The sequence below is a fragment of the Cryptomeria japonica genome, chromosome 1 (genome assembly GCF_030272615.1).
Source record: "Cryptomeria japonica chromosome 1, Sugi_1.0, whole genome shotgun sequence".
Taxonomy (NCBI): domain Eukaryota; kingdom Viridiplantae; phylum Streptophyta; class Pinopsida; order Cupressales; family Cupressaceae; genus Cryptomeria; species Cryptomeria japonica.
The window spans coordinates 296,388,537-296,405,407 of NC_081405.1; the positions used below are offsets into that span (position 1 = coordinate 296,388,537).

At 38.7% G+C, this 16,871-nt stretch overlaps 1 long non-coding RNA gene and 1 other non-coding gene across 3 annotated transcripts; both read left to right on the top strand.

The window, feature by feature from the left end:
* Window positions 1-6,253: 6,253 nt before the first annotated feature.
* On the top strand, window positions 6,254-8,783 carry LOC131046445 (uncharacterized). Of its 2 annotated transcripts, none has more exons than XR_009106009.2 (2): window positions 6,254-6,440; window positions 7,476-8,783. It is a non-coding gene; the product is annotated as an uncharacterized LOC131046445 (long non-coding RNA). The 2 variants fall into 2 exon arrangements; XR_009106008.2 differs by having other exon boundaries at window positions 8,256-8,783.
* On the top strand, window positions 6,602-6,675 carry LOC131046451 (small nucleolar RNA R12). Its single transcript, XR_009106010.1, has one exon. It is a non-coding gene; the product is annotated as a small nucleolar RNA R12 (small nucleolar RNA).
* Window positions 8,784-16,871: the final 8,088 nt, after the last annotated feature.

Consider the following 16,871-nt stretch of genomic DNA (forward strand, 5'->3'; position numbering starts at 1 on the left):
CAACCCTTCACTCTTTCTCCTTCATGTCCTGTGTCTGCTCTAGACCCCATCTGGGCCCCAAAATAGGGCAGGATAGGGGCGTGGCACCCTTGTCCCCACCCCTTAGGGTGACCCTATATTCAGTTTGCTCGGTCTCCTATGCATTATTTGTCTTCGGTGGTTGAAAATTAATCCTTGAGGCATGTATAAAAAGGAATTCAATACCCTCATTCATGGATGAATGGACAACAAAGAGATAGATAAGGAGCATAAAGAGAAGAGACAAGATTTCAAGGTCATCATCAAGCATTCAAGTCTTTTTCATTCATCCATTGGAGCAACATTACAACATTCATTTGCAAGCATGTGTGTATGTTAGGGTTTTGTCATGTTACATGCCATTTAATACAACATTTATGGTTACATTCAAGAAGCAAAGCAATCATCATCAACAAGTTGCAGATCTACAAGGTTGTAGGTGCGCAACTGTAATTGCAAGTTTGGGCTTCATTTGCAAAGATAGAAGAACCCTTTTCGTTTCGCATATTTTGTGGCGGACCATGTACATTCCTGCCACGGTCCCGACGAATTTTCTCCAAATTTGCAGGGCAGATCCACATCAATCTAATTAGCTCAGATCTGAAGTTGCAATGCGATCCTGAACTGGTAGCTCCTCATTTCACTCATTTCCTCTCTCTTCCACATAGTCAACAAGTCAACTTTCTCATTTACAAAAGAGGGTAAATCACACTTCAACCACTTGCAATCCACTCAAAATTCACATCCTTGTTTCCCTCGGATTTGGATCTAAGGGATTCAAGCTCCTCTTTTGAATGTAAAGTTCCTCCCAAGTGAAAATCATCCTAGTGGCTTCCTTTCTCTCTCCTAGGTGGGGAGTCACTAGGATCCAATTTTCCACTTTACAACCTTGTGATTGGTCTTTGTTTGGAAATCCTAATTGCAGATTGTGCAATCTATTAATGTATATGGATTATTTATGTTCTTATTTATATATCATATGTTTCATGATGCTTATTTTGAGCCACAGAGGATAGGTTATCTAGGTGCATCTAGGGGGGGTGTCTCTCTATGGGGGTCGAGCCCAAAGTGACAGCTTGGATAACCCATAGGAGAGTTGTTTAATAAATGATAACATTAATAAAACTTTGGGTTGGGTTTTACACACTAATAAGATAATGTATGTGCCCCACTCATGGCCTCATGTGCTCATATAGATAGAGGGTGAGACTGGGAAGTCTTGTCCGTCTGAAGAGATGTTTGGTTTTTGCATGATTGTGCAATACCTTGTCACTAGGAAAAGATTGTACAATACCACATGTGTTCTCTACGGGGGTCGGGGTCTAGAGTTAGGAGAGGGTCAGGCTACCGGGATAACCCATGAGGCTATGTGATGACACTCTCTCCTTCATGTATCCTAGTATCTTATTGTGCCAACTTTTATGTGGAAGCTTCTGGGAGTTTCTTTGGATGTTCTTTGGTAGTTATCCATTGTTATTTTTATCTTGAGCAATGTTGTCTTGCATATCTTGGTTGTGTTGTACATTCGATTCTTTTATCCCTAGCTTTCTTGTTTGTTGTTTGGGGCCTTGTGTCTATCTCCAACACGGGGGGTGGACCTCTAGGTTCCACATGGTTAGGTGGTAGTGTTTAACATCCATTGGGGTTTTTGAAGTTCTTGTTGGTATGCAATTAGATGGGTCTTATCTTTTATTCTATTATTTTCACATTTGGATGCAGATTATTCTACCATCGTAATTGTGTTTGATATGTTTCTTTTAGGAGTGATGTAAAAGGATATGTAATTCTAAGTTTGTACATGTAATTGAAAGGATATTTGTAATTGGATACTCCGAGTGAAAATGATTGTAATAAGACTATTATGATAGATGCATTTGTATTTGTAGATGTCTACATAATTAATGTAGCCTTTCTACACAATTTAATTTAATTATGTCACCCTTATTCATCTTAAATTTTTTTTTTGAATAAAGGGGTAAAAACTTTATTAATAATCAGAAACAAGAATTACATAAGAAAACCAGAACCTCAAAGCTCCAGAAGAGAACAACAAGGCCAACCAAAAATCAACCAGCTTCATAACTATCCACATCCTCAACAAAGATCTTATGCAAGTCTTGATAATAATCTGGGGAAAGATTCTCCCAACCCTCAACTTTCCAATCATAATCATGTTCTGAGGCCCACTTAGCCAAACAATCAATTGCTCTATTTCATTCACGAGGAATGTGGATGAAAGACACCTTCTCCATCATAACACTAATTTGCAAAATCTAGTGAACAATCCCTACCAACTGCCAATTAATCCCACTCACATTCTGCTCAATCAACAGGTTAACAATAATTTGCGAATTCGATAAGTAATTAACCTTACGCCACCCCAACTCAAATGCATGTTCCAAGGCATAGAAGATTTCTAATCCCTCCATAAAATTATTAGAATTGCTGCCCTTTATGCACTGAAAAGAAGAAAACCACATCCCCCATACGATCCCTACCAACACCACCAATCCTAGTAGGACCCGAATGACCCCTAGAGGAGCCATCAGTGTTAATCTTGATGGACTCATCCTGAGGGGGCAACCATCTTCCCACCCTATGAACCTTCTTCATAACACGTCTACCTCTCCTGACACAAGTTGAGACAAGAGACATCTTCTGCAAATCCAACCTATTCACAATATCAACCTCTCCTCTATCCAGAGGAAAATTCACCTCACATTTAGCTTCCACCATCTCCTGGATCATTCCAATGATTCTATTCCACACTTGCTGAACAAATAGTCTGACTTCCCTAAAGATCCTCCTATTCCTCTCTAGCCAGATCTACCAAAGTATGAAAATGGGTCCAATGTGCCAGATAGTCTGGAGAAAAGAGGACGAAATAGGAGGCCTGCCCAAACTGCTCCAAACCTCCACCAAAGAATTCATGTGAACACAAGGGTGCTTCCACACCCCCACCAGTAGTGTTAGATCAACAACGAGAAAGGGCATTTGAAGAACAAGTGTGAAGAATACTCCTCCCCATTACCACATAAAACATAGATAGAAGGCCCATGGAACCCATGCTTGCAAATATTGTCCTAGGTTAGACATCTATTCAAAGCTAAAGTCCAAGAAAAATAGTTACACTTCGGCCAAGAGAAATTGTTCCAAACATATTTCCACCAGTGCACCTCCCTCCCCTCCAATCTATGGGACAACAACTCCTAGTACCCACTGGCAATAGTAAAAACACCCTTAGGATTCAAGGACCAAGCAAGTCTATCCCTATCCTTAAGGGAACTACAATGTCTACTCACCAAAATGCCATGAAGCTCAACGCAATCTTCATCCATAAAAACAACCGATCATTCATTAGGAACCTTCCACCGCACCATCTCCAATTGCCCACACCTATAAACAGATTTAAAGTCGCTCACTCTAGACCACCCTGTCTCCAGGAATCTCTGGCAAAGATTCACTAAGTTAGGAAACTAATCAATAATGGGGGGGGGGGGGTAGCCATCCCAATAATTGAACAAAAAAAACACCTCTTCCCCCCTCCTATAGATCCAAAAAAGTCATTTTATTAGTGCAACCCCTTTCTTAAGAGTACTCCAAATCGTAGAGCCTTTTTCGACAAGCGAATATCTTGGGATTTCCTCCCTCGGGATCCTCTACATATACTTATAAGACAGAATCTTAGCCAAACCTTGACCCTGTTCAACACACCACCTCCATTACAATTTTGCCACCAAAGCCTCCCCAAATAAAGTAGACTACCTTAAGCCAAGCCCACCCAACTGTTTCGAGCTACACACCAAGTCCCATTTGACAAGACACCATTTATAGGAGGACAGGTTGCCTGCCCATAAGAATTGCCTTGCCAAAGAATCCAATCCCTTCACAAACCACTTTGGGGCCACTTGGAGCATAAACCTATAAATCGGAAGAGCATGAACCACTGACTGGATCGGTTGAACCCGCCCAACAAAGGATAACCATCTGTGTGTCCAAAGTTCAACCTTCATGCGATATTTGTCCAAAATACCTTGCCAAGAGTCCCTGGGAGGATTACCAGTAGAGATAGGAATATCCAGATAAGTCAAGGGAAGATAATTGACCTGGAATCTCAAGATATGAACAATCCTCATCTGAATAGTTCCAGGTGTGTTGAAGAAGAGAATGAAAGATTTATCCTCATTGATCAACTGACCAAAATCAACAAGATAAACATCCAAGACTTTACGTTGATTTATAGCTTCTTTGATCCGAGCTAGTCCCATCAGGGTCGTATCATCCACAAACTACAAATGGGACTAAGGAGGTATGTCATTACCCCAACCGCAACCATGAATAATACCCAAACCCACATTATACTCAATCAACCTCCCCAAACCCTCAACCAAAAGAATAAATAAATACGGGGAAAGAGGGTCCCCCTAATGAAGACCCCTAGACACACCAAACAACTCAGTATGATCTCCATTAATTAGCACAGAGAATGAGGTAGATGAAACACAACTCATTACCCATTAGATCCATTCATCAGCAAAACCAAAAGCCTTAAGAATCTTCTGGAGAAAGGACCAACAGACTCTATCATAAGTCTTTGCCATATCAAGCTTGATAAACATAGCTTTTTCCTTGGAGGCTGCCATAGAATGAATGGTCTCAGTAGCAATGACCACTCCATCCAAGATTTGACGATCCTCCACAAACCCACTTCGCTCCTCAGAAATGACACCCCAAGCCAATTTTTCAACCTTTTTGCTATCAGCTTAGAAATGATCTTATAAATCACATTACAAAGAGAAATAGGGCGGAACTCACTGGTCAACCCCATCACACTTGGAGATGAGCACAATGAAAGTCGCATTCAAAGCTCGAAGAATCTGCTTATTCCTCTGGGACTCTTGGACCACCTCCAATAAGTCCAATTTGATAATATCCCAGAATTCTTGATAGAACTCAATCAAAAACCCATTCGGTCCAGGAGCTTTCCCCTTCATGTGGAAAACAATCCTCTCAAGTTCGTCCAACAATATAGGACCCATAAGCTACTCATTCATCTCCCTAGTAACAAGAGAAGGAATACAAGCAAAAACCTGATTCTCCTCTTCAGATTCCCCCTGAGAACCCTCACTAAAAAGGGAATGGAAATATTGCATAGACTCCCTAGAAATCTCCTGCAAGGATAAACACTGCTCACCTCTATCATTAATCAGAACAGTGATGGAATTGCCATGTCTTCTTGCTTTTACTGAATTGAAAAAGAATGCAATATTCTTATCCCCCGCTTGAAGCCAAACAATATGAGCTCTTTGTTTCAGTAGATTTCCTCCCTAAGCTCCCATTCCTCTAAATCCTTGACAACCCTGTCTTCCTCCCTAAGCAATGCTTCCGACAATCCATGCTCTCTTATTTCTCTAGTAATGTCATTCAACTCTAATTGAGCAGCTATCTTAGCATGAAAAATATTATCGAAACACTGACGATTCCACCGTTTAAGCTAAAACTTAACAAATTGCAGCTGCTTGGCAAAATTGTACATAGCAGTGCCAAAGGCTGGCCTCCCTTTCCTCCACCACTTCGCAACATGATCCTGCAAAGAAGGATCGCACAACCACATAAGTTGGAATTTGAATGAACATCTTGCAAAATGAAATTCCAAAAAGGAAAAAAAAAAGTTGTCCTATAAAAGGACCAACTAGGAGGCTTCATGCCAAATTGGCTACTAATAATGTTGATGTTATAGACGTTGAAGAGAGTCCTCAATCATTTAATTTCTTACATGTACTCATTGTCAACTTTTTGGACCTAGAAAATAATTAGATCAATATTTTAAGACTTGATAAGAGTTTTAGGTTGGGTTACCTAATTGTTTTAGTCATAGCCAACAACATACTAAATCCAAATTTCAATACCTCATCTAGTGGAAGAGCTTAAAACTCTAGCATGTTGACTACAACTTACTAGTTGTTTATGGTAGACATTATCTAATCACTCTAGACATAAGAATTTCATTGATTAGTATACGTTAACCAAATATCATAACCTACAATTACAGTTAAATGAAAAAAAATCTAAAAAAGTTTTTAAAATTGACATTTATTTATTTTTAATATAAAAACATCAAAATTTTAAAAATATATAAGAATGCTAACTAGTGAAACTACCGATTAACTATTACCTATTAAACTATATATGAAAGTTTACATCTCTTTTCAGCAAATAAACTATTCGATGAGAAGGAAAACGGATGAGCAAGGGCTCCTAGGGTTAGGGTTAGGGTTAGAAAGCACAGAGACTATGTGGTGTATATATATTCGTTACACAGACGATCATTCTGCAATTAGGTTCTGCGATTTACTTATAGGATTTCTTGTTTGCTGGAGATGTATTTGGGTGGAGGTTTACTTATCTGGGTCGGTTAGGAGGTAAACAAGGCTTGTTTCTCAATGCATTCGCATTAGCAGCTTAAGGGTTTTTGCCTTGGCGTAAAGGCTTGAGAGCTTATGCCCTTCTCATTTTTTTCTTGGATGCTCAATTATATAGATGTTTTATTTTTCAATTTACTTGAGTTGCTTGAAAGTTTTTGGTGTGAGTGATGAAAGAAATTCGGATTCCCACTGATGTACAAAGTGATTTCACAACCAGCTACTTCTGACACACCATTTCATTTTATGCATTTTTTTATAATATTTTGTTCTAATTTTTAGTCTCATGCGTCTCTGTGCGGTGGTGTTTTGAATAATTAGAGTGCGGTTTAACTGTTCATGGGTTTACGGTTTGAGGTTCTGAAGTTGTTGGTGTACATGGGTTTTTGCTTTTAGATTCAGTTGAATTCGAGAAGAGTAATATTTATCTTTTTGAAATCATGTTAGCCATGTGAGTAATCGAAATATTGACACAGGGCCATAGTGAGTGGAGATTCAGTTGTATCTGAAAAAAAAATCTTTTACCTTTTTAAATCATGCTAACCGTGTGAGCTATCGAAAGATTGACACAGGCTCATCTTGAATAGAGCCAAGATAAGCTATGCTATTGTTGATTCTCTCATAATAGTCTATCATGACTGATTCCTATGTAGGCCCTTCAGTATTTGCTCCTCTCCTCTTTCTGAAATGCTGCATTTTTTAGTTAAAATGCTTGGTTTTAGGTAATCTTTTTAAATGCGCTGAACTCGCTCATGCAGTCGCTCCTTTGTTTGATCTACAAGCTTCATCAGTGTGATGAATCATGGAGAACCTTCTTTTTAAAATTCTGAATCTTTTGGTGCCGATCTGAACTCACTTGATATCCATCTCTACGAAAGCCAAAGTACCTAGGTATCAAACTGATGTAGATGAATTTCTGCTCTGCATGCGGTCCTTATTTTTAAACTTCTGATTCTCTTGGTTGAGATAAATGTGTCATGAAAGAGAAAAATGTTAGGATGCTAAATTGATGCAAACGAACCTCTGCTTCTGCAGATCGATCTCCAAATAGATACCGTTTCTTTACAGATTCATATTAGAAAACTGAAAGTGCATCAGAGTACGAAGAAGATGGAGTTTTAGAAACAAGCAAGCTCCTACCAAGAGTTAATGCAGTGAATGCGTGATATCAGATGTGACAGAAATAATCAATCACAACACAAGGGAGAACACTAATAATGTATACACAGCACTCTTAATGGTTTTTAAGCACATCTCGTTTCTGAGCTTCAAGCTTGAATCTGCAGTCTGCGCTTAGGCAATTGAAAGAGGCAGCGATACGAAATGTTATAGATAGTTTATAGTAAATGAGCAGCATTGATAAATTTAAAACGTATAATCACTATGAAATTACAGCAGACGGATTTTTATTAAAAAAGAAATATACTTACAAATACTCAAAAAATTTCTTGATTCTTTATTAAAATACTTTTAAGATACAGAGTAATGGTGGCCACGATGCAGAAATCCCCCATTCCAACACTAGACAACCTTTTCTCTAACAGCGCATTTTCAACTATTTCTCTGATTAGATTTATAATTGCCTTGATTTGGTAGTGGACGGTTTATATCATTCTTCCATTCTCACCTTTCATTAGGTTTGATAAATATCCAATTTTTGACCTTTTTTTACAAGCTTCTTGCAGGCTTTTGACGGACTTCTACTTCAACTTCGCTGTAAACTAATTTTGGGCTTTATCATTTAAAGAAAATTCTTTTAATGCTCTACTGCTCCTTGTATCATATTATTCACCTTAAGCTACTTTTTTGGCAAAGGTTTGAAGGCTAAATATGGTGGAAAGACGGACAACTGACTGCCAAAGCATTTGTTACATTTATAACTGCTGCTGGAGTGAGTTTATATTATTTGTGCTAGTTTTTGGCAAAGGTTTGAAGGCTAAATATGGTGGAAAGGCAGACAACTGACTGCCAAATCATTTGTTACATTTATAACTGCTAGCTGGAGTGAGTTTATATAATTTATGTTTTAGCACAATGAGTGGCATTGTTCTGTGATATAAGAAGAGTTGTACATCTATTTCTCTAAAGAGATTGGGCTGAGCCTCATGCAGCCATGATGGATATTGTTGTTAGTGGTGCAACTGTGCCCGCTGGATTCCCCACCAGAATCTTCTTCGCTGTTGTTGCATAACATTTTTCAACTATACTGTCTTGCTGTTTTTTCTTCAAAGTTTTCAAAAAACTAGATTTAATTTGGAATGCTTTTTGTAATTAATTTTGATGAAAAAAAAGATGTTGCGAAGAAAGTTAAAATAGCAATTCAAAGAGATGCAGCTTCATGAATGAGATGTGGCAGTGAGTTGCAGATGTTTCATGATTTTATTGATAGATAAATAGCTGGTAGAGGGCCAGCATCCATTTTATTAATATAAAAGATTTATATATATATATTTTGAACTAAGTCTGACATCCCTAAACCAAAAACTACCTTGGAGGGCAGTCTGGCTATCTAAGGAACATCCTAACATCTAATAGTATCATTACCATGATTACAACTACGAAAATAAAACAGAAAATATTACCAGAAAATAAAACGAGAAAAAATCAACAACCTAAGGCTCAAGCAGAGCCCCAATATCTGCCTTTTCAAGACTTACTTCCTTTGGATCACTGCCCTCCTGCAGGCTCTGTTCACGCTTTTTAGCAAGCAGAACCCCAATATCTGCCTCTTCAGGACTGCCTGCCTTTGGATCACTGCCCTCCTGCAGGCTCTGTTCATGCTTTTTAGCTTTTTGAATGAGGACCACTCTCAACACCATCGGTTTCTTCACTGTGATCAAACCCCCAATCATTTTCAGGGTCTCACTAACCATTTTTCTGAATTCCTATGTCTTGTGTGTCATTCACACCCTCCAAGACAAACTGCCTCATCCATACCTTGCTAAGGCCAGGCATGATGCCAATTGCCTTCAGCAAGTAAGAAATATTTTGATCCTTTCCATCCCATTCAGCAACTAGGCTCCCCTGGTCTATGGCTTGTACCACCACAAACTTCTTGACTTCCACTTGTGATCCTAGAGACACAGAGGTGCGCAACAAAAAAAATGAAAAAGAAATTTATTCCGTCTTTTTTCTGCTTCATAGCTTTCGAGGCATATAAAAAAACTTTAGATTTTGTATGACTCAATTGAGCATCATTACCATTTTATTATCCACATTGACACAAAACTGACCCTACAAGAAACATACTAGAGATAAATACAAAGTGGTCATCATGGACCTTGTTCAAACCAAAATAAATCAAAACCCTCTAAACTCCCAAGTCACACTAAAATCAAAATGAAGACAAGTCGAGATTTCATCCTCCTCCATGTTGATTAATGTCTACTTTAGACATCCAGGTTTTCATTTGGTAAACCAAACCATTTGACCAAGTACTCTTTATACTCTTTCCTTCTTTCTTCTCTTCACCACTTTGGAATAATATAGCTTCAAGTTGCATAGGTTGTTGATTAGACGGAAGGTCTTTTAATTCAATCCACATCAACATCTTCAGGTTCACCAACTTCTTGAGCTGCAACAACAGGTGTAAATCAGCCACATTAAAGATTGGTGAGATGACAACTCTTTGTGGTAGATCCCCTAAAAGGGTGTAAATCAGCTACATTAAAGATTGTAAATCAGCTACATTAAAGATTGGTGAGATGACAACTCTTTGTGGTAGTTCAATCTCATATGCATTGTGACCAAACTTGTGTACAATTTTGCAAGGACCAATCTTTTTTATCATCAACTTGCTGCATTTGCCTTCGGGAAGTCTCTCCTTTTTGAGATAAGCAAACACCATATCTCCAATTTTATATTGGACATCTTTATCAAATCTGCACTTTCTTTATATTTTACCACATTTTTTTTTAAGTTTCTTTGACCTACTCATGGATATCTTCTATGGTTGCAACAAAATCTTCAGCGTGTGCACTTCTTTTGTTTAATCCACTTATGTCTCTCAGCTTGTAGACTCCCTTTGGATGCATTCCATAAACAACCTCAAATGGACTTTTACCAATGCTACGCTTGATTGAGTCATTATAGGCATATTCAGCTCGTGACAAGATCAAATTGCAAGCTTCTTTATGTTCCTTTGTTAAACATCTCAATAATTTGCCCAAAGATTTGTTCACAACCACAGTTTGCCCACATTTGTACGCATAACTTAAAATCAAATTAGTCCCTAGTTTTCTCCATAAGGTTCTCCAAAAATGGCCAATTAACTTGAGATCTTTGTTTGATACCATAGATAATGACAAACCATGATTTCTTACTCTCTCTAAAGAACAAATGTGCAATTTGAGAGGCATCATTAGTTGTCTTACATGCAATAAAATGTGCCATCTTACTAAATCTGTTCACTACTACGTAAACACTATCAAACTTATTGACTCTCATGGTCCTACTTGGTATGGGTAAAGGTTGATAGAAACCGACATTGGAACTTGAACTCTCAACTCTTTGACATATCATACAATTATCAACAAACTTTTTCACATCCAAGTGCATCTTTGGCCAATAGTAAAACCTCTTGACCTGTTTTAAACTTTTATGACAGCCAAAATGTACCCCTAAAGTACCACAATGCTTTTCCTTCACCAAATTCTCCCTCATTGAGCATTTAGGCACACACAAATGGGCCCACTTGAAGAGTAACCCATCGTCACAGTCTTTATGAAATAAACCTTGAAATTGCTGGCATACTTTAAAAGCATCATTGAAATCTGCATCAGTAGCATACATAACTCTAAAACTGTCTATTCCCACATTTTGGAGCTGCACTTCTTGTACTAGTCCTGCTCTCCTACTTAATGCCTCAACTACTTTGTTGGCTTGTCCTTTATTATGTTTGATGGTGAATGTATAAGCCTGAAGATATTCTACCGATTTCATGTGTCGATGACTTAATTTCTCGACTATTAAGAAAACTCAAAACATGATTATCAGTGAATACTACAAACTCCTTAGGTAGAAGGTAATGTCTCCATTTTTAAGTGCTTGGACCATGGCATAAAGCTCCAAATCATATGATGAATATATCTTTTTAGCTTCATTTAGTTTTTCACTAAAGAATGCAATTGGTTTTCCTTCTTGACTTAATACTGCCCCTATTGCAGACCCACTAGCATCACACTCAATAGTAAATACTTTACCAAAATTAAGAAAAGTAAGGATTGGCTCTTGACTTTACCAAAATTAAGAAGAGTAATGATTGGCTCTTGTGATACCTTTTTCTTCAAAAATTCAAAACTCTGATCTGCTTCCTTTCTCCATTGAAACATGATATTTTTTTCCCTTTTAATGGTGTCAATCATCATTGCAACAATATGACTGAAATTTTTGATAAATTTGCGGTAAAAACTTGCCAAATGATGGAAATCCCTAACTTCTCCAATTGTCTTAGGTGTAGGCCAATTGATTATTGCTTCCACTTTAGTGGGATCCATCTTCAAAGTTCCTTTTTGAGAGATCACAAATCCTAGATAGACAAATTCCTCCTTCATCCACACACACTTCTTGAGGTTGATCATTAGCCTTTTCTCATTCAATCTCCTTAACACCCTGTCCAAGTGTTCCACATGTTCTTCTTTTGTCTTGTTGTAAACTAACATGTCATCCAGGTAGACTACTACAAACTTATTGATAAAATCCCTCAAGACCTCATTCATGAGTCTCATGAATGTACTAGGGGCATTAGATAACCCAAAGGGCATCACTAACCATTCATAGAGGACTTCATTGGTTTTGAATGCTATTTTCCACTCATCACCTTCTCTTACCCTTATTTGATGATAACCACTTCTTAAATCTATCTTTGAAAAGTACCTTGCACCTGCTAGATTGTCCATGAGGTCTTCTATCCGAGGTTTAGGAAATTTGTACCTAATTGCGATTTTGTTTATAGCCCTAGAGTCCGTGCAAAGTCTCCACTTTCCATATTTTTTGGGTGCCAATAGAGTTGGCACAACACCCGGACTTAGGCTCTTTCTTACTAAACCTTTATCGAGCAACTCTTGCACCTGATCTTTGATCTCCTCATTTTGTTGAGGTGTCATCTTATATGTTGCCTTATTGGGCAGACTTGCATCAGGTATTAAGTCTATGTGATGACTTACATCTCGGACTGGAGGCAAATCATTTGGCAACTCCACTACTATATTCTCATACTTATCAAGTAGACCTTGCACTTCCTTAGAGACTTCTTCCTTGTCACTAGCTACAGTATTGCAGACTGGCTTAACTACAATGACATATCCACATCTTTCCTCCTCAAGGTCCTTCAAAAAATCCTTCTCCTTCATCACCATGACACTAGGTCCCTCATGAGCTGCACCCATATCTTTTTGCAGTGGTTCAAGGGTATAAGACACTCCATCCTTCTCAATAACATATGTGTTTTTATGCCCACCATGTTGGGCTCTCCTATCAAATTGCCACGACCTTCTAAGAAGGTGGCACACATCTATTGGAACAATATCACAAAGAACTTTATCCTTGTAAGGACCCATATTAAACTCTACCCATGCCCGCTCATTCACAAGTACTTGCTATCCCTTATTAAGCCACGATATCTTATAAGGATTTTGGTTAGGGATTCTCTTCAGCTTAAGTTTTTCTACCATTTCTAAAGACACTATATTATCTGTTGAACCTGAATCAACTATAACTTTGCATACCTTGCCTTGAGTTTTGCAAGCTGTTCAGAACAAAGCTTTCTTTTGTGGAGGCTTCTTGATGGCTGGTACTTTTATTAGAGTCCTTTTAATCATCAGAGATTCAACTGTCTTCAGAGTGACATGAATAGAAGGAGAGTTCAGACTCCCTTCATCCTCCTCTCGCACTAATTGATTCCTCTTCTCTCCATTATAAAAACTTGTACCCGCTTTATCAGGACACTTCCATGTTGGATGTCCAATTTGATTGCAGTTATAACACTTTCCTGAGAAAGTATTAGAACCCCTTCCCGGTCCATTGAATCTTCATCTACCTCTCGGTCTCCTACCTCGAAAACTTCCTCTTGAATCACCATTAGACTCTTGGTTTGTATTTTGCTCACCTGGGTCCTTTTGTGGTCCTCTTCAACTATGATTTCCTCTGCCTCTAAAATTTCTTCCCCTACCTCTTCCTTGTTGTCCTTGCTTTCTCTTAATATTTTCTTCTGCCTTACAAGCGAGTTGATAACATTCTTCCATAGTCCTTGGGGTGGCCAAGCTCAATTCATTCTGTATGTTGAATCTCAACCCATTGAGATACCTTGCAACCTTCTCCACCTCCTCTTCATGGTGTCCAGATCTCAAAGTCAGTTTGTGGAAATTTTTAGTATGGGACATAACATCCATATCCTTTTGCTTCAAATTTTGAAGTTTCCTAAATGTGTGCACAACATAATCAACCGGTAGGAACTGGGCCTTGAGTTTTGAGACCATTTTGTCCCATAACACTATCTTTGTTTTACATCCTTTCACCCTCTCTTCTTGAACAAAATTCCACCAAGTGAGTGCTGGACCTTTCAACTTTGTTTTGGCATACCTTACTTTCTTGGTATCTTCTACCTCAAATTCAAAGAATTGTTTAGTGCATCTATCCATGCTAGGAACTCTTCACTATCTCTTTTTCCTCAATACATGGGCACTTCAACTTTCGCCATTGGAAACACTATCCTCTTTCACAGCGTTGAGAGTCCTTACCATTCTCAACTCTTCAGGGTCCATTGGTGGCTCTGGCACCTGCTGAACCGCATCAAGAGGGTTGTTACCGTCACCCCCTTTCTCCTCCTCATCACTGTGGTCACCACTGACGATTCCTCTTCTTTGATTCTTTTCCAAAGCTGTTAACCGGGCCAAGGTTGCTTATTGAGATTTTTTGAAAAGTTTTTCCTTCGAGAGCAGCTGATCTTTCAACTCCCGAATCTCCCTCGTTGTAGAATAGCCTTTCAGAGGCATCTTGGACTTCAACTTACTTGCACCTAGTTTCATTCACTTCTCCCTCTTGATCTACAACCGTGCCTTGATACTGCTTGATGCAATAGAGGGTGGAAACTCTCTTTCTCTCACCATTCACCTATCTTTCTCATAGGGTCTTTTGTCTCATCAAACAACAATAAACTTCCTTACCTACCACATGAAGATGCTAGGTTGATTTTAGAAGAGAGACAAACCCCTCTCCATCCTTTGCTGCAGAACCTAATTCTACCATGAAACTAACTCTAACTCAACCCATTCCACTAGGTTATATCTTACAACAAGGTGGAATGGTAGACAATCACATCTTAGACTCTCAACCGCACAGACCACTCAGGTGCAAATACCTCCTGTCACAAAAACGACAGTAATTCCTAACTTACCACCCGAACTCTTGCAGATTCAAATGAACACTAGACCATCACATAATTAACAGATTACAATTTAAGACTGTAACAAACCGTACAAGTCGAGCAAACAAGAACAAAAAGAAAATTCTAGAAAACACCCGAGTTGAGTAGCAGAAAAAATGAAAAAGAACTTTATTCCTTCTTCCTTCAACAACGTATCATTCAATAACCCTTGCCTCATAGCTTTCGAGGCATATAAAAAAAACTTCAGATTCTGGACACCAACAGTCAAACCATGATTATTGGTGTTCCAGCTACAACCAATTGAGCATCATTACTATTTTATTATCCACATTGACACAAAACCGACCCTACAAGAAACATACTAGAGATAAATACAAAATGGTCATCATAAACCTTATTTAAACCAAAATAAATCAAAATCCTCTAAACCCCTAAGTCACACTTAAACCAAAATGATGACAAATCAGTGCTCCTGCACCAAAGAGATCGCCATCTCCACTTCATTACTCCATTATGTTGAACTATCTCTCCAAAATTGCCGACCTTGCTTCCCCATAACCGAGATGTCTCTTCCTTGATTTCATTTAAATTTGGAAGTGAGCTCAATATCTCCCCTCCTCCCCATGAATCATTCCAAAAGGATGCATTATGTCTGTTTCCGATTTCCCAAGTAACATGACTGCTGATAATATCCTTGCATTCCCATATGTAATTTCAAATTGCTAAGCCCTTGGGAGGGTTAATAGCTGTGAGAATTCTTTTTGGCTCAACTGAATGCAGGTATTTATGCAGGTTACAAGCTTTGCACCCATGACCGGGTTCATTATAGACAGTTGGCGAATGCCTGCACCCCCCGATTCCTTGGGTCGACTGATTTTCTGCCAGGCAACAAGCATAAACTTATCTTGATCTCCTACTCCGTTACACATAAATTTACTCATGATCTAGACAAGGTCCTCTTCAATAGACGAAGGGATTCTTAAGCATGCCATTTAGAATACAGGGATTGCAGACAATACTGATTTGATCATAGTGAGTCTCTCACTCAAAGATAACCACTTGCCCTTCAACTTGTCCCAATAGCTAATCTTGTTTAGTCCTGTAAAAAGGGGAGTTCCCAAAAGCCTTCTTGGGAAGTTTGCAACCTTTAGGTTTAAAATCCTAGACAAGGCTCTTTGCAACCTTGGTTGAGTATTGATGATGAAGACTTTTGATTTATTCTAGTTAATGCTCTGTCCTGATGCCTTGCAATATTTGTCTAGGTAAGATTTGATGATTCTTGCCTCACACCAACTCGAAGTACCAAAGAGAATTGTGTCATCCGCAAATTGGAGGTGAGTAGTATGCTCAACCTCATTTGCCACATTCACCCCTACCCAACACCCATCCTGGTGCAAATCGTGAATAGATCTTCCCAAGGCTTCTATGATAATGATGAAGAGAAAGGGGGATATTGGGTCTCCCTGTCTTATCCCTTGGGCGGAGGAGAAAAAACCATGAGAAGACCCATTAACTAGCACATAAAACTTTGGGGTAGATAGATAACTCTTTATCCACTTAATCCAACAATTTCCAAATCCAAATTTTCCCAGTACCTCCAAAAGGAATTCTCTATCCACTAGGTCATATGCTTTCAAAATACCCAACTTCAGAATCATGCAGGCATCCCTGGTTTTTCTAGTAGAGTGAAGTGTTTCATGAGCCGTGATGATACCTTCAATAATCGATCTTCTCGGGGTGAAACCACTCTGCTCATTAGAAATAATGAGTTTGATAATCGGTTTCAACCTATTTGCAACAATCTTTGTTACTATCTTGTATACTGTGTTGCAAAGGGCAATAGGTCTAAAATCCCCCATCTCCTGAGGGCAACTCTTTTTTGGGATTAGAGCTAGAAAGGTGTGATTGATAGCTCCCAACATAGACATCTTCTTTCTTGATTCTTCCATTGCCTAATGAAAATCTTTACCTATAATGCCCCAGTAGGATTGCAAAAAGGATGCAAGAAAACCATCAGGACCAGGGGCCTTTGTCCAGGTTAAGCTGAA